Below are 16933 nucleotides of genomic sequence, written 5' to 3'. Positions count from 1 at the left end.
GTATGAACTACCAGTCCCAGCATGTCCACATAGACCTCTATGGAGGATTCTTTGTGTATGAACTACAAGTCCCATCATGTCCCCATAGACCTATATGGAGGATTCTCTCTGTATGAACTACAAATCCCAGCATGTCCCCATAGACCACTATGGAGATCTCTCTGTATGAACTACAAGTCCCAGCATGTCCCCATAGGCCTCTATGGAGATCTCTCTGTATGAACTACAAGTCCCAGCATGTCCCCATAGACCTCTATGGAGGATTCTCTCTGTATGAACTACAAGTCCCAGCATGTCCCCATAGACCACTATGGAGATCTCTCTGTATGAACCACAAGTTCCAGCATGTCCCCATAGACCACTATGGAGATCTCTCTGTATGAACTACAAGTTCCAGCATGCCCCATAGACCTCTATGGAGGATTTTGTGTATGAACTACAAGTCCCATCATGTCCACATAGACCTCTATGGAGGATTCTTTGTGTATGAACTACAAGTCCCAGCATTTCCCCATAGGCCTCTATGGAGATCTCTCTGTATGAACTACAAGTCCCAGCATGTCCCCATAGGCCTCTATGGAGATCTCTCTGTATGAACTACAAGTCCCAGCATGTCCCCATAGACCTCTATGGAGGATTCTCTCTGTATGAACTACAAGTCCCAGCATGTCCCCATAGACTATTATGGAGATCTCTCTGTATGAACTACAAGTCCCAGCATGCCCCATAGACCTCTATGGAGATCTCTCTGTATGAACTACAAGTCCCAGCATGCCCCATAGACCTCTATGGAGGATTTTGTGTATTAACTACCAGTCCCAGCATGTCCACATAGACCTCTATGGAGGATTCTTTGTGTATGAACTACAAGTCCCATCATGTCCCCATAGACCTATATGGAGGATTCTCTCTGTATGAACTACAAATCCCAGCATGTCCCCATAGACCACTATGGAGATCTCTCTGTATGAACTACAAGTCCCAGCATGTCCCCATAGACCACTATGGAGATCTCTCTGTATGAACTACAAGTCCCAGCATGTCCACATGGACCTCTATGGAGATCTCTGTATGAACTACAAGTCCCAGCATGTCCCCATAGACCTCTATGGAGGATTCTCTCTGTATGAACTACAAGTCCCAGCATGTCCCCATAGACCTCTATGGAGATCTCTCTGTATGAACTACAAGTCCCAGTATGTTCCCATAGACCTCTATGGAGATCTCTCTGTATGAACTACAAGTCCCAGCATGTCCCCATAGGCCTCTATGGAGATCTCTCTGTATGAACTACAAGTCCCAGCATGTCCCCATAGACCACTATGGAGATCTCTCTGTATGAACTACAAGTCCCAGCATGTCCCCATAGACCTCTATGGAGATCTCTCTGTATGAACTACAAGTCCCAGCATGTCCCCATAGACCTCTATGGAGATCTCTCTGTATGAACTACAAGTCCCAGCATGTCCCCATAGACCACTATGGAGATCTCTCTGTATGAACTACAAGTCCCAGCATGCCCCCATAGACCTCTATGGAGATCTCTCTGTATGAACTACAAGTCCCAGCATGTCCCCATAGACCTCTATGGAGGATTCTCTCTGTATGAACTACAAGTCCCAGCATGTCCCCATAGACCACTATGGAGATCTCTCTGTATGAACTACAAGTCCCAGCATGTTCCCATAGACCTCTATGGAGGATTCTCTGTGTATGAACTACAAGTCCCAGCATGTCCCCATAGACCTCTATGGAGATCTCTCTGTATGAACTACAAGTCCCAGCATGTCCCCATAGGCCTCTATGGAGATCTCTCTGTATGAACTACAAGTTCCAGCATGTCCCCATAGACCACTATGGAGATCTCTCTGTATGAACTACAAGTTCCAGCATGCCCCCATAGACCTCTATGGAGGATTTTGTGTATGAACTACAAGTCCCAGCATGTCCCCATAGACCTCTATGGAGGATTCTCTCTGTATGAACTACAAGTCCCAGCATGCCCCCATAGACCTCTATGGAGATCTCTCTGTATGAACTACAAGTCCCAGCATGTCCCCATAGGCCTCTATGGAGATCTCTCTGTATGAACTACAAGTCCCAGCATGTCCCCATAGACCTCTATGGAGATCTCTCTGTATGAACTACAAGTCCCAGCATGTCCCCATAGACCACTATGGAGATCTCTCTGTATGAACTACAAGTCCCAGCATGCCCCCATAGACCTCTATGGAGATCTCTCTGTATGAACTACAAGTCCCAGCATGTCCCCATAGACCTCTATGGAGGATTCTCTCTGTATGAACTACAAGTCCCAGCATGTCCCCATAGACCACTATGGAGATCTCTCTGTATGAACTACAAGTCCCAGCATGTTCCCATAGACCTCTATGGAGGATTCTCTGTGTATGAACTACAAGTCCCAGCATGTCCCCATAGACCTCTAGAGAGATCTCTCTGTATGAACTACAAGTCCCAGCATGTCCCCATAGGCCTCTATGGAGATCTCTCTGTATGAACTACAAGTCCCAGCATGTCCCCATAGGCCTCTATGGAGATCTCTCTGTATGAACTACAAGTCCCAGCATGTCCCCATAGGCCTCTATGGAGATCTCTCTGTATGAACTACAAGTCCCAGCATGTCCCCATAGACCTATATGGAGGATTCTCTCTGTATGAACTACAAGTCCCAGCATGTCCCCATAGACCACTATGGAGATCTCTCTGTATGAACTACCAGTCCCAGCATGTCCCCATAGACCACTATGGAGATCTCTCTGTATGAACTACCAGTCCCAGCATGTCCCCATGGACCTCTATGGAGATCTCTGTATGAACTACAAGTCCCAGCATGTCCCCATAGACCTCTATGGAGGATTCTCTCTGTATGAACTACAAGTCCCAGCATGTCCCCATAGACCTCTATGGAGATCTCTCTGTACGAACTACAAGTCCCAGTATGTTCCCATAGACCTCTATGGAGATCTCTCTGTATGAACTACAAGTCCCAGCATGTCCCCATAGACCACTATGGAGATCTCTCTGTATGAACTACAAGTCCCAGCATGTCCCCATAGACCTCTATGGAGGATTCTCTCTGTATGAACTACAAGTCCCAGCATGTCCCCATAGACCTCTATGGAGATCTCTCTGTATGAACTACAAGTCCCAGCATGCCCCATAGACCTCTATGGAGATCTCTCTGTATGAACTACAAGTCCCAGCATGTCCCCATAGACCTCTATGGAGGATTCTCTCTGTATGAACTACAAGTCCCAGCATGTCCCCATAGACCTCTATGGAGATCTCTCTGTATGAACTACAAGTCCCAGCATGCCCCATAGACCTCTATGGAGATCTCTCTGTATGAACTACAAGTCCCAGCATGTCCCCATAGGCCTCTATGGAGATCTCTCTGTATGAACTACAAGTCCCAGCATGTCCCCATAGGCCTCTATGGAGATCTCTCTGTATGAACTACAAGTCCCAGCATGTCCCCATAGACCACTATGGAGATCTCTCTGTATGAACTACAAGTCCCATCATGTCCCCATAGACCTATATGGAGGATTCTCTCTGTATGAACTACAAATCCCAGCATGTCCCCATAGACCACTATGGAGATCTCTCTGTATGAACTACAAGTCCCAGCATGTCCCCATAGACCACTATGGAGATCTCTCTGTATGAACTACAAGTCCCAGCATGTCCCCATAGGCCTCTATGGAGGATTTTGTGTATGAACTACCAGTCCCAGCATGTCCACATAGACCTCTATGGAGGATTCTTTGTGTATGAACTACAAGTCCCATCATGTCCCCATAGACCTATATGGAGGATTCTCTCTGTATGAACTACAAGTCCCAGCATGTCCCCATAGACCACTATGGAGATCTCTCTGTATGAACTACAAGTTCCAGCATGTCCCCATAGACCACTATGGAGATCTCTCTGTATGAACTACAAGTTCCAGCATGCCCCCATAGACCTCTATGGAGGATTTTGTGTATGAACTACAAGTCCCAGCATGTCCCCATAGACCTCTATGGAGGATTCTCTCTGTATGAACTACAAGTCCCAGCATGCCCCCATAGACCTCTATGGAGATCTCTCTGTATGAACTACAAGTCCCAGCATGTCCCCATAGGCCTCTATGGAGATCTCTCTGTATGAACTACAAGTCCCAGCATGTCCCCATAGACCACTATGGAGATCTCTCTGTATGAACTACAAGTCCCAGCATGTCCCCATAGACCTCTATGGAGATCTCTCTGTATGAACTACAAGTCCCAGCATGTCCCCATAGACCTCTATGGAGATCTCTCTGTATGAACTACAAGTCCCAGCATGTCCCCATAGACCACTATGGAGATCTCTCTGTATGAACTACAAGTCCCAGCATGCCCCCATAGACCTCTATGGAGATCTCTCTGTATGAACTACAAGTCCCAGCATGTCCCCATAGACCTCTATGGAGGATTCTCTCTGTATGAACTACAAGTCCCAGCATGTCCCCATAGACCACTATGGAGATCTCTCTGTATGAACTACAAGTCCCAGCATGTTCCCATAGACCTCTATGGAGGATTCTCTGTGTATGAACTACAAGTCCCAGCATGTCCCCATAGACCTCTATGGAGATCTCTCTGTATGAACTACAAGTCCCAGCATGTCCCCATAGGCCTCTATGGAGATCTCTCTGTATGAACTACAAGTCCCAGCATGTCCCCATAGGCCTCTATGGAGATCTCTCTGTATGAACTACAAGTCCCAGCATGTCCCCATAGGCCTCTATGGAGATCTCTCTGTATGAACTACAAGTCCCAGCATGTCCCCATAGACCTCTATGGAGGATTCTCTCTGTATGAACTACAAGTCCCAGCATGTCCCCATAGACCTCTATGGAGATCTCTCTGTATGAACTACAAGTCCCAGCATGCCCCATAGACCTCTATGGAGGATTTTGTGTATGAACTACAAGTCCCAGCATGTCCACATAGACCTCTATGGAGGATTCTTTGTGTATGAACTACAAGTCCCATCATGTCCCCATAGACCTCTATGGAGGATTCTCTCTGTATGAACTACAAGTCCCAGCATGTCCCCATAGACCACTATGGAGATCTCTCTGTATGAACCACAAGTTCCAGCATGTCCCCATAGACCACTATGGAGATCTCTCTGTATGAACTACAAGTTCCAGCATGCCCCCATAGACCTCTATGGAGGATTCTCTCTGTATGAACTACAAGTCCCAGCATGCCCCATAGACCTCTATGGAGGATTTTGTGTATGAACTACAAGTCCCATCATGTCCACATAGACCTCTATGGAGGATTCTTTGTGTATGAACTACAAGTCCCAGCATTTCCCCATAGGCCTCTATGGAGATCTCTCTGTATGAACTACAAGTCCCAGCATGTCCCCATAGGCCTCTATGGAGATCTCTCTGTATGAACTACAAGTCCCAGCATGTCCCCATAGACCTCTATGGAGGATTCTCTCTGTATGAACTACAAGTCCCAGCATGTCCCCATAGACTATTATGGAGATCTCTCTGTATGAACTACAAGTCCCAGCATGCCCCATAGACCTCTATGGAGATCTCTCTGTATGAACTACAAGTCCCAGCATGCCCCATAGACCTCTATGGAGGATTTTGTGTATTAACTACCAGTCCCAGCATGTCCACATAGACCTCTATGGAGGATTCTTTGTGTATGAACTACAAGTCCCATCATGTCCCCATAGACCTATATGGAGGATTCTCTCTGTATGAACTACAAATCCCAGCATGTCCCCATAGACCACTATGGAGATCTCTCTGTATGAACTACAAGTCCCAGCATGTCCCCATAGACCTCTATGGAGAATTATCTGTATGAACTACAAGTCCCAGCATGTCCCCATAGACCTCTAATTATTATTATGTATATGAGGAATATGTTAGAAGCCTATTTGTGGGAGGAGTCTGAGGGTATATATCCCTCCTCCTCTGTCGGCTCATCTTTCAGGGTTGAAGCGGCTGAAGTACGTCACTTCTGGGCTCCGTACAGAGCGGCGGTTGGCCGCTGCAATGGTGTCGGTTCTTCTCCCGGGTCACGCCGGGCAGCATCGTGGGAGCCACACACCCCGCTTATCCCCGTTTCTCATCCAGCTTAGGGTATCCAGGTCACAGCCCCCTCCCCCTCACAGTGATCGGGTTACACCTTGTCCCCGCCCCCATGTCACACACAGGTGTCACCTGCCAGACACACACACAGCGCCCGCACACCATCACTCTTCATTAATGATCCAGCCGCCCTGCCCACTTTTATGACAGACCATTCTCTCCTCTATTAATGACAGGTCGGAACCGAACCAATGAACGGGGCCCAGCCTTCTACGTCAGCTCTTCCGGAGACAGAGTATTGACGGATATAGCGGACGTCCAATCACCTGCAAGCCGCCGAATGCTTGGCGTTCTCTTCACGCCCCTCCAGCAGGCTTCCCATGGATTGACATGCTTTTCACCCTATCACGTGGGAGAGTAGGCGGAGCAGGAAGGGGAGGGGGCGGTTGCCCGGCGGTAGCAGTACGCGCAGGTCGGAGACAGCGGCATGGCGGAAGACGAGAGTGATCAGGAGTCGGAGAGGCTGGTGGAGGAGCTGGAAGCCATAGTAGATGAGGAGCTGACGGGGATAGAAGTGGGCGAGCGCCGCTGCCGGGAATACTGCCGTCGGTTCTGTGAGGTGAGAAGAGCGGAGAACACAGAGAGACTGTGCGGGCAATGGCCCGAGCCTGCCATCTACATAGTGCCCTGCCTGCCCCCCCCTCCCATCTACATAGTGCCCTGCCTGCCCCCCCCCCTGCCATCTACATAGTGCCCTGCCTGCCCCCCCTGCCATCTACATAGTGCCCTGCCTGCCCCCCCTCCCATCTACATAGTGCCCTGCCTGCCCCCCTCCCATCTACATAGTGCCCTGCCTGCCCCCTCCCATCTACATAGTGCCCTGCCTGCCCCCCCCTCCCATCTACATAGTGCCCTGCCTGCCCCCCCCTGCCATCTACATAGTGCCCTGCCTGCCCCCCCTCCCATCTACATAGTGCCCTGCCTGCCCCCCTCCCATCTACATAGTGCCCTGCCTGCCCCCCCTCCCATCTACATAGTGCCCTGCCTCCCCCCTCTACATAGTGCCCTGCCTGCCCCCCCCCTCTACATAGTGCCCTGCCTGCCCCCCCCCCCTCTACATAGTGCCCTGCCTGCCCCCCCCCCTCTACATAGTGCCCTGCCTGCCCCCCCCCTCTACATAGTGCCCTGCCTGCCCCCCCTCCCATCTACATAGTGCCCTGCCTCCCCCCCTCTACATAGTGGCCTGCCCCCCCCCCCCTCTACATAGTGCCCTGCCTGCCCCCCCCCTCTACATAGTGCCCTGCCTGCCCCCCCTCCCATCTACATAGTGCCCTGCCTCCCCCCCTCTACATAGTGCCCTGCCTGCCCCCCCCCTCTACATAGTGCCCTGCCTGCCCCCCCCCTCTACATAGTGCCCTGCCTGCCCCCCCCCTCCCATCTACATAGTGCCCTGCCTCCCCCCTCTACATAGTGCCCTGCCTGCCCCCCCTCTACATAGTGCCCTGCCTGCCCCCCCTCTACATAGTGCCCTGCCTGCCCCCCCCCCTCCCATCTACATAGTGCCCTGCCTGCCCCCCCCTCCCATCTACATAGTGCCCTGCCTGCCCCCCCTCCCTCCCCATCTACATAGTGCCCTGCCTGCCCCCCCTCCCCATCTACATAGTGCCCTGCAGGTGTCAGGGTCTCTCACCTCAGCTGCCTGTGCCAGCTCAGCAGGTCCTTGCATGGCTCCCTCCAATCCTGGGGCTGTTAAGTGATGCTCCTGTCCTGGGGTGAAGTAAACTTGCAGCCCGAGCCAGTCACGTGGGTCCTGACTCCCGTGCTGCCCTGAGTTGGACTGACAACACCCAGGCCCCCCCCCCCGGATCAAATAAAGCAAGGGCCCCCCTATCAGGCCCTGCCCCTGGCCCAAACATGATCACCCCCCTGGCCCACACCTTTATTTTGCACAAAGTACAACTTCTGCCTTTTTTTAAAACACTGATTAACGGAGTCTAATGGGACCTGGAGGGGGTCTTTCTATAACCGTGTCCATTGGACAGTCTGTTAGAAAGGTTCTCCTCCACGCCCAATTAGAGTCTACAACAGAGTCTAATGGGACCTGGAGGGTTTTTTTTCTCTAACAGTGTCCATTAGAAAGCCTCTGTGAGAGAGAGATCCCCCCTCCAGGACCCATTAGAGACTTTCAAGGAGTCTAATGGGACTTGGAAAGGGGTCTCTCTAACAGAGGCCCATTCAGTGTCCATTATAGAATCTGTTAGAGTGCCCCCCAGGGTCCCATTAGAGACTGAAAAGGAGTATAATGGGACCTGGAGGGGGCCTCTTTCTAACAGTGTACAGTGAACACCATCATACACTGGTCCTAATGGGACCCCCTCCTTGTGCCATGACTCTCACCCTGCCTCAACCTCTCGCAAAGTAGAAATAAAATTGGTACTGTGTAGTGATCCTCTTACCTTAACTATGGGTATTGTGGCTGACTCCTGCATCCTCTGTGGGTGGCTGACTGGCTCCCTGGTGTGGGAGGGTCACCATGGCTGGCTGGCAGGCACCCTGCTGTGGATGGTCACCGTGGCTGGCTGGCTGGCCGACACCCTGGTGTGGGTGACTGGCTGGCATCCTTCTGTGGATGGTCACCGTGGCTGGTTGGCTCCTGTGACTGGCTACTTAATCCCTGCTATGGGTGGGCCACCGTGGCTGTCTGGTTTCCTGGTGTAGGTCATCATGGATGGCTGGCACCCTGGCCCTGCTGTGGGTGGGTCACCGTGGGTGGCTAGCTTCCTGCTGTGGGCAGGTGGCTGGCTGGCACGGTACACCCTGCTGTGGGTGGCTGGCCTGGCTCCCTGCTGTGGGTGGCTGGCACGGTGCACCCTGCTGCAGGGTGGTTGATGGCTGGCACAGTGCACCCTGCTGCAGGTGGCTGGCCTGGCTCCCTGCTGCAGGTCAGTGGGTGGGTGGCTGGAACGGTGCACCCTGCTGGGGCTGACGGAGAGTATTGCATAAAGCGGTAGTCATCAACCCTGTCCTCAGGGCCTACTAACAGTCCAGATTTTATGTATTACCTTGAGGAGATGCTGAGCAGCTAATGATATCACCTGTGATGTATTTCAGTTATCTTGTAAACCTGGCCTGTTGGTGGGCCCTTAGGACAGGGTTGATGACCATTGGCATAAAGGATTGTAACTTCACTCACACCTTACTTCAGGCTGGGTGTCTCAGTGCAAATCCAGGTCCTTGCACCTCTTCAGGGGGGGTTCTTGGATTCTTTCTTTCTGTCACGTCTTGTCTTCTCCTAAAGCCAGCGCCTTCCCCGGCCCCAACTCACAAGCTCAGCATGTGACTTTCGTGATGCCACTCATCCCCTCCCCTGACGTGCCACATGACCTGCCTTAGTCTGAGACTCCTGAGAGGTGGGAGTTGTAGTTTGCTGCGCTTAAGTTCCTTATCTTTAGTGCGGCCAGACTACAACTCCCACAATGCAGCGCAGCCTGCACAGGAGCAGCCACTCCAACTAACCAATCGAAGGCCGACTTCTAGCAGGGTTTCTAGCAATTTTTTTTTACAGCCAGCCTAGCAGCCTTTAAAGATAATGTGGACACCGGCCTGGGGGAAAATCTCCGCCCAGCCTGTGCCCCTCCATCTACATAGTGCCTTGCCCCCCTTCATTCTACCCTCCTATGTCTGCTGACACTGAGCTAAGAACCCTCTGTGTGCTCATATCTGACCCATCTACCTACCTGCTCATATCCGACTTGACCACCTCACTGTCCTGGATATGTCCATCTTCCCCCCTCTATCTGACCTGAGCACTTTTTGTCTTGTATGCCAACATACATGTCCATCTACCCGTTGTCCTCTCACTACCGTTCTCCTGTCCGATGTCATCTCTCTGACCTGTGCACACCCTACCCTTCCTTCTGACCCGACCACCTTCTCCTGGCCGATGTCACCAATCGCCATCTGCAGATCTTCCTGTTCCTCTTCCTACTCTTAAAAGGTGTCCGCTAAGGATGAGCTCAGGCGTGTTCGCAACTCCACGTGCTCCATTAGCGATGCGGAGTGTACGTTTACTGATGGGCCCACCAAGAAGCTGACACTCTGCGTCGCTAATCTCAGGCAGTGAGACATTTCCCGATCTGTGCAGCCACGGATCAATAAATGTCTTGCTGCCTGTGATTAGCGCTGCAGAGTGTCAGCTTACTGGTGGGCACATGGAATTGCGAACACGCCTGAGCTCATCCTTAGTGGCCACCTATCTCCTGTCAGGAGTCGCCCATATGATATAAGTGCCCGCTGTCTGCTGACCTCATTGTCACCTCACTTCGCTTACTTGACTTCCTTTCTGTGTGATGTCCATTTCTCTGATCCAAGCACTGACCTCACTTTCACTCTTCCGCTCCCTGATACCTGGCTACCCTTCACTGACTGATGTCACCTATATCATCTGAGCACATTTTGTTCTGTGTGATGACCTAGCCACTTACCTGCTCATCTAGCTGTCCTGTGTATTGTCACCCACCCAGCCTAAATGCACCGAACACCTCATATCTCACTACCACTCGTGTCACGCAACTAAGAACTCCCTGTCCTATCTGCTGACCTTGTCTACCTATTACTGATACCTGACCATCTTCTCCTTTCTGATGTCACTTGTCTACCTTTTACTGATACCTGACCATCTTCTCCTTTCTGATGTCACCTGTCTACCTTTTACTGATACCTGACCATCTTCTCCTGTCTGATGTCACCTGTCTACCTTTTACTGATACCTGACCATCTTCTCCTGTCTGATGTCACCTGTCTACCTTTTACTGATACCTGACCATCTTCTCCTTTCTGATGTCACTTGTCTACCTATTACTGATGCCTGACCATCTTCTCCTTTCTGATGTCACCTGTCTACCTATTACTGATACCTGACCATCTTCTCCTTTCTGATGTCACCTGTCTACCTATTACTGATACCTGACCATCTTCTCCTTTCTGAGGTCACCTGTCTACCTTTTACTGATACCTGACCGTCTTCTCCTTTCTGAGGTCACCTGTCTACCTTTTACTGATACCTGACCGTCTTCTCCTTTCTGAGGTCACCTGTCTACCTTTTACTGATACCTGACCATCTTCTCCTGTCTGATGTCACCTGTCTACCTATTACTGGTACCTGACCATCTTCTCCTTTCTGATGTCACTTGTCTACCTATTACTGATGCCTGACCATCTTCTCCTTTCTGATGTCACCTGTCTACCTATTACTGATGCCTGACCATCTTCTCCTTTCTGATGTCACCTGTCTACCTATTACTGATACCTGACCATCTTCTCCTTTCTGAGGTCACCTGTCTACCTTTTACTGATACCTGACCGTCTTCTCCTTTCTGAGGTCACCTGTCTACCTTTTACTGATACCTGACCGTCTTCTCCTTTCTGAGGTCACCTGTCTACCTTTTACTGATACCTGACCGTCTTCTCCTTTCTGAGGTCACCTGTCTACCTTTTACTGATACCTGACCGTCTTCTCCTTTCTGAGGTCACCTGTCTACCTTTTACTGATACCTGACCATCTTCTCCTTTCTGATGTCACCTGTCTACCTTTTACTGATACCTGACCGTCTTCTCCTTTCTGAGGTCACCTGTCTACCTTTTACTGATACCTGACCATCTTCTCCTGTCTGATGTCACCTGTCTACCTATTACTGGTACCTGACCATCTTCTCCTTTCTGATGTCACCTGTCTACCTATTACTGATACCTGACCATCTTCTCCTTGCTGATGTCACTTGTCTACCCTTTACTGATACCTGACCATCTTCTCCTGTCTACCTTTTACTGATACCTGACCATCTTCTCCTGTCTGATGTCACCTGTCTACCTATACCCGATACCTGACCATCTTCTCCTGTCTGATGTCACCTGTCTACCTATTACCGATACCTGACCATCTTCTTCTGTCTCTCACCTGTCCGCCTGTTTCTGATGCCTGACCATCTCCTGCCTGATGTCTTTTCTGCTGACCTGTCCGCCTACCGACTGATACCTGACCATCTTCTCCTGTCTGATGTAACCTGTTCACCTATTACTGATAAAAAGTTCATATGCAGTGCTTAATGGATGTATGAAACCCAAAGGGACAAGTGGAAAGGAAGGAACAAATTTGTTCATGGTGAAATGGGAGGGGGGGAACAGAAGACCCGAGCTTGTATTCTTGGGTTGGCATATTGATGACGTCCTCCTCTCATGGGATGATGATCAGCCATCACTATGTTCCTTTTTAGAGCAGCTGAATAGCAACTCTTTGGGGATTCGGTTACAATATGAGGTTGGTCCTTCCCAAATTCATTTTCTGGACCTTAATATAGAGGTGAGGGAGGGCTCTATCGTGACCTCTAACTATTTTAAGTCTACAGACCGGAATGGCTATATTGGCCAGGGGAGTTGTCGTCATCCCAAAGATACCATTTCTTTTTCCTAAATAGCTTCCTTTACCTTAGTGCAGTCCTCCTTCAGTTACCTCATCCTTCGATTTTGCTTTTAAATGTCCTTATTTCCTCTGAGAAATCCTCACTTCCTGTTCTTCTGTCTGTAACTCCACACAGTAATGCAAGGCTTTCTCCCTGGTGTGGAGTGTCATGCTCGCCCCTCCCTTGGACTACAGGAGAGTCCAAGGGAGGCCGAATTAGGCCGATTTTTAACATGGCCGCGGCTTCGGCCTAGCTCCGGAGCCGCGGCCATCTTGGTACACCCTGCGCGGCAGCCAACCAGCGGGCCTGTAACAGCCAATCGGCGGCGGCCACTGCCGACATCCTCCACTCTGGGGGGAAAAAACCGTCCCCTGACATGCTGCGCGCCCTGCCTCTGCCTACAAATCCCAGAATGCAGCGCGGGCTGGTAACTGCCGGCCCGCGCTGCATTCTGGGATTTGTAGGCAGAGGCAGGGCGCGCAGCATGTCAGGGGTCGTTTTTTTTCCAGAGTGGAGGATGTCGGCAGCAGCCGCCGCCGACTGGCTGTTACAGGCCCGCTCTGCCTTCTGGGGATTGTAGGCAGAGGCGGGGCAGCACGTCATGGCCAGGGATATTGGAACTTTCTTGTGCTGGGAGATGGAACGGAGCCTGGAGCGCTCCGCTGGTGGCAGTGAGGTGGCAGTGAATGACATTGGGCTGTACTGGTTGGGCACTGATGAGGTGATGCACTGGTTGGCACTGATAAGGTGATGCGCGCTGGTGAGATGCACTGGTGGGCACTGATGAGATGCACTGGTGGGCACTGATGAGGATATGCGCTGGTTGGCACTGATGAGGTGATGCACTGGTTGGCACTGATGAGGTGATGCGCGCTGGTGAGATGCACTGGTGGGCACTGATGAGGAGATGCACTGGTGGGCACTGATGAGGAGATGCACTGATGAGGAGATGCACTGGTGGGCACTGATGAGGAGATGCACTGGTGGGCACTGATGAGGAGATGCACTGATGAGGAGATGCACTGGTGGGCACTGATGAGGAGATGCACTGGTGGGCACTGATGAGGAGATGCACTGGTGGGCACTGATGAGGAGATGCGCTGGTGAGATGCACTGATGAGGTGATGCACTGATGAGGATATGCGCTGGTGAGATGCACTGGTGGGCACTGATGAGGTGATGCACTGGTGGGCACTGATGAGGTGATGCGCTGGTGGGCACTGATGAGGTGATGCGCTGGTGGGCACTGATGAGGTGATGCGCTGGTGAGGTGATGCGCTGGTGAGATGATGCACTGGTGATATGCGCTGGTGGGCACTGATGAGGTGATGCAATGATGGGATGCACTGGTGGGCACTGATAGACACCAATGAGGTGGCACTGATAGGCTGCACTGGTGGGCACTGATGGGCTGCACTGATGTGGCACTGACAGGCTGCACTCCACCCTAAACAATTATCTCCTCTCCACCCTAGGTTTTTGGAGATGAGTGGAAAAAAAAAAATATCGGTCGCAAAAATCGGCAACACATATCGGCATCGGCCAGAGAAAAACCCATATCGGTCTACCTCTAGTTGAGTACATATCATTTATATGTGTTGTAAAATACAGTTGTGCTCAAAAGTTTGCGTCCCCTCGAAGAATTGGTAATATACAGTATGTACCTTTTTATGTTTTCTTAAAAAAAAAAAAAGTGAGCAGGCAAAACACATTTCTTATGGGATTCATATTGAACTGTAGGTCATAACAGAATGGCACAATCCTAAAATAAAACAAGGCAACAAGTAAACCCATGAGATGACTCTTGTTCAGAAGTCTGCATGCATGCAGTCTTTTGTAATAGTTCTCTATAAGGGCCCAAATTCTTGCAGGTGTTATAGCTGCCCATTTGTCTTGGCAAAATGCCTCCAGGTCATGCAACGTCTTTTGGTCATCTTGCATGAGCCGCACGTTTGGGATTTCCCCAGAAATCCCTGATATTAAGGTCAGGAGACTGTGATGGCCACTCCAGAACCTTCACCTTTTTATGCTGTAACCACTGTAAGGGCAACCTGGCCTTGTGCTTGGGGCAATTGTGCCGCAAAGTCAAACTCCCATGCACAGCTTTCCTGCAGAAGAATGCAAATCGTCTGCCGGTATTTTCTGATCACATGCTGCATTTATTCATCTTACTATCAATGTTCCCAGGATTCCCTGTGCCTTTTAAAGCTCCCCCTAAAACATCAGCAAGCCACCACCATGCTTCACAATGGGGCCTGTTGACCAAACATAAAGCTTATGGTTGTGATCGTAAAGCTCCATTTTGGACTCCTCACTCTAGATTAAAGTGTGCCAGATGCTGTAAGGCGTGTCAAGGTGTTATCGGGCATATTGTAACCGGGCTTTTTTGTGGCATTGGCACATCAAATGCTTCTTTCTGGCAACTCGACTATTCAGCTCATTTTTGTGCAAGTATCGTGTTACTTGAAACGACCATGCCGTCTTTTTCCAGAGTTATTTCTTCATTTTCCGCTGTGTTTCTCCTCGGGTTTTTCTTTTGTATCCCAAATAATTCTTCTGGCAGTTGTGGCTGCAATCTTTCTTGCTCTACCTGACCTTGGCTTGGTATCAAAAAGATCCCTGAATTTTCCACTTGCGTGATTGAACAGTACTGACTGGCCTGTTCAAGGCTTTGGCTTTTTTTTTTTTATCCTTTTCCATCTTTATAAAAGTTAAATTTCCTTGTTGCGCAGGTCTTTTGACAGTTCTTTTTCTGCTTCTCCTAGCTCAGTATCTAGCCTGCTCAGTGCATCCGCAATTTAAAAAGCAACATTTTAACCTGGGTGTGCCACCTTGTGGGCCTGTGCCAAGGCCAAACATTCCAGGGTATGTAAACTTTTGAGTCATTTGGGTGATTTCTGTTATGATTTTACTGCTTCCAGACCACCCACCATCGTACGTTGGTACTTTGAAGTAGAATACCAGGGTTATGGCAGCAGATGGCTGCCAATAACCCCGGTATATTCTTAAATGTCAGACGGTCTTCTTTCTGATTTTAAAAGAGGTCTCTGCAGCGGATTTGCCACAATATCACTTTTATTGGGGGTGAGAGAGGGCCCCCCGAGCTCCATTTGTCTCCTCTGCTTACTAGAGCCGTCGGTAGCGGCAGAGACCATCGGGTCCTCTCCCCTCTGAGACAGGGAGCCGAGTGAGGGAAAGATGGCACCCACTCGGCTCCATAACATTGGATGAAGGAAGCGACTTCAAATATCGCGTCCACCCAATGGTTTTTAAAGGGGAAATCTTTATTTTTTTAAGACCTAGATTTAATTGCATTTAAGAGGTCTTGTCATGCTTTATTTTTTATTTATTTTTCTCCAGTCGCCTTTCAGGACAACCTTGGAGAGAGCGCAGCTCCGCCTCTTCATTAGGAAACACATGCTAATCTTTAAAAGCCCTCCTCTTCCACCATGGCCTCAGTTATTGTGTTTCCTCCGCCATGGTGGAAGCGCATGCTTGTGGACCAGGGGTGCTGCGCTCTTTCCAAGGTTGGAGGGGTAAGCCTTACCTTTTCTGTTTGGTGTGCAGTGGCCATCCCAGGCTCCCCTAAGGGTGGGGGGAGTCCTCCGGAGTCTCCAGCCTCTCCCTGCTCAGTGGAGTGAAGGCTCTACAGGAAGCGGCGCTGAGTGCCCAGGGGTCCGCTGTTTTGGCTCAGGTGGCCGGGCGGCTCACTACCGCATTGGCGGTGTTTATTTTTGAAACGCCGCATGACGGTCCCGGGTCCTGGCGGGCGGGTGACGTCATGCACAGCAGCGTTCTTTCCTGTAGAGGCGCGGTGACACGTGGTCCACGTCGCCTAGTAACGCAGAGGTCAGGGGACAGGCCTAAGAGCGGCGTCTTCCGGTTCCGGCCGTCTTTGATGACGCGCGGGCCCGGGAAAGATTTAAAAATCATTCAGTCCCGGCTGTGTTTCTCTCGGCGATGGAAGAACCTACAGCCATGGCGGAGACAGGCGCCTCAGACGCTGCTCAGGTCCAGGTAGGGGGGTACAGCGGTGCCTCTATCCTTACTATTGGGCTTATATGGTTGTTTGTTATTTGTCCTCCTTAAGGAGCCTGTACTGCAGGGTCAGAGGTAACTTCTCTTGGTCCCTGACAGTTGCACTGGGTGGTGTTTGATTAGCTGTGGATCTTTCTATCACATCCTCCTTTTAAAGTGGTGGCGGTTTTTTCCTTGTTTGTAAAAAACCTATTGTTTCTCCAATGGTAAAATACCCTCTTTTGTGTTTTAGGAGAAACAAAAAACTAAAAAGCCACCAACTCAAAGGAAATGTCCTTCCTGCAAAAACCCTCTCAGAGATTCATGGCAGAAGGCAATGTGTAAA

Source organism: Rana temporaria, chromosome 2, assembly GCF_905171775.1.
Source record: "Rana temporaria chromosome 2, aRanTem1.1, whole genome shotgun sequence".
Classification (NCBI taxonomy): domain Eukaryota; kingdom Metazoa; phylum Chordata; class Amphibia; order Anura; family Ranidae; genus Rana; species Rana temporaria.
The sequence above is the reverse complement of the archived record's forward strand: the minus strand, read 5'-3'. Positions refer to the sequence as shown.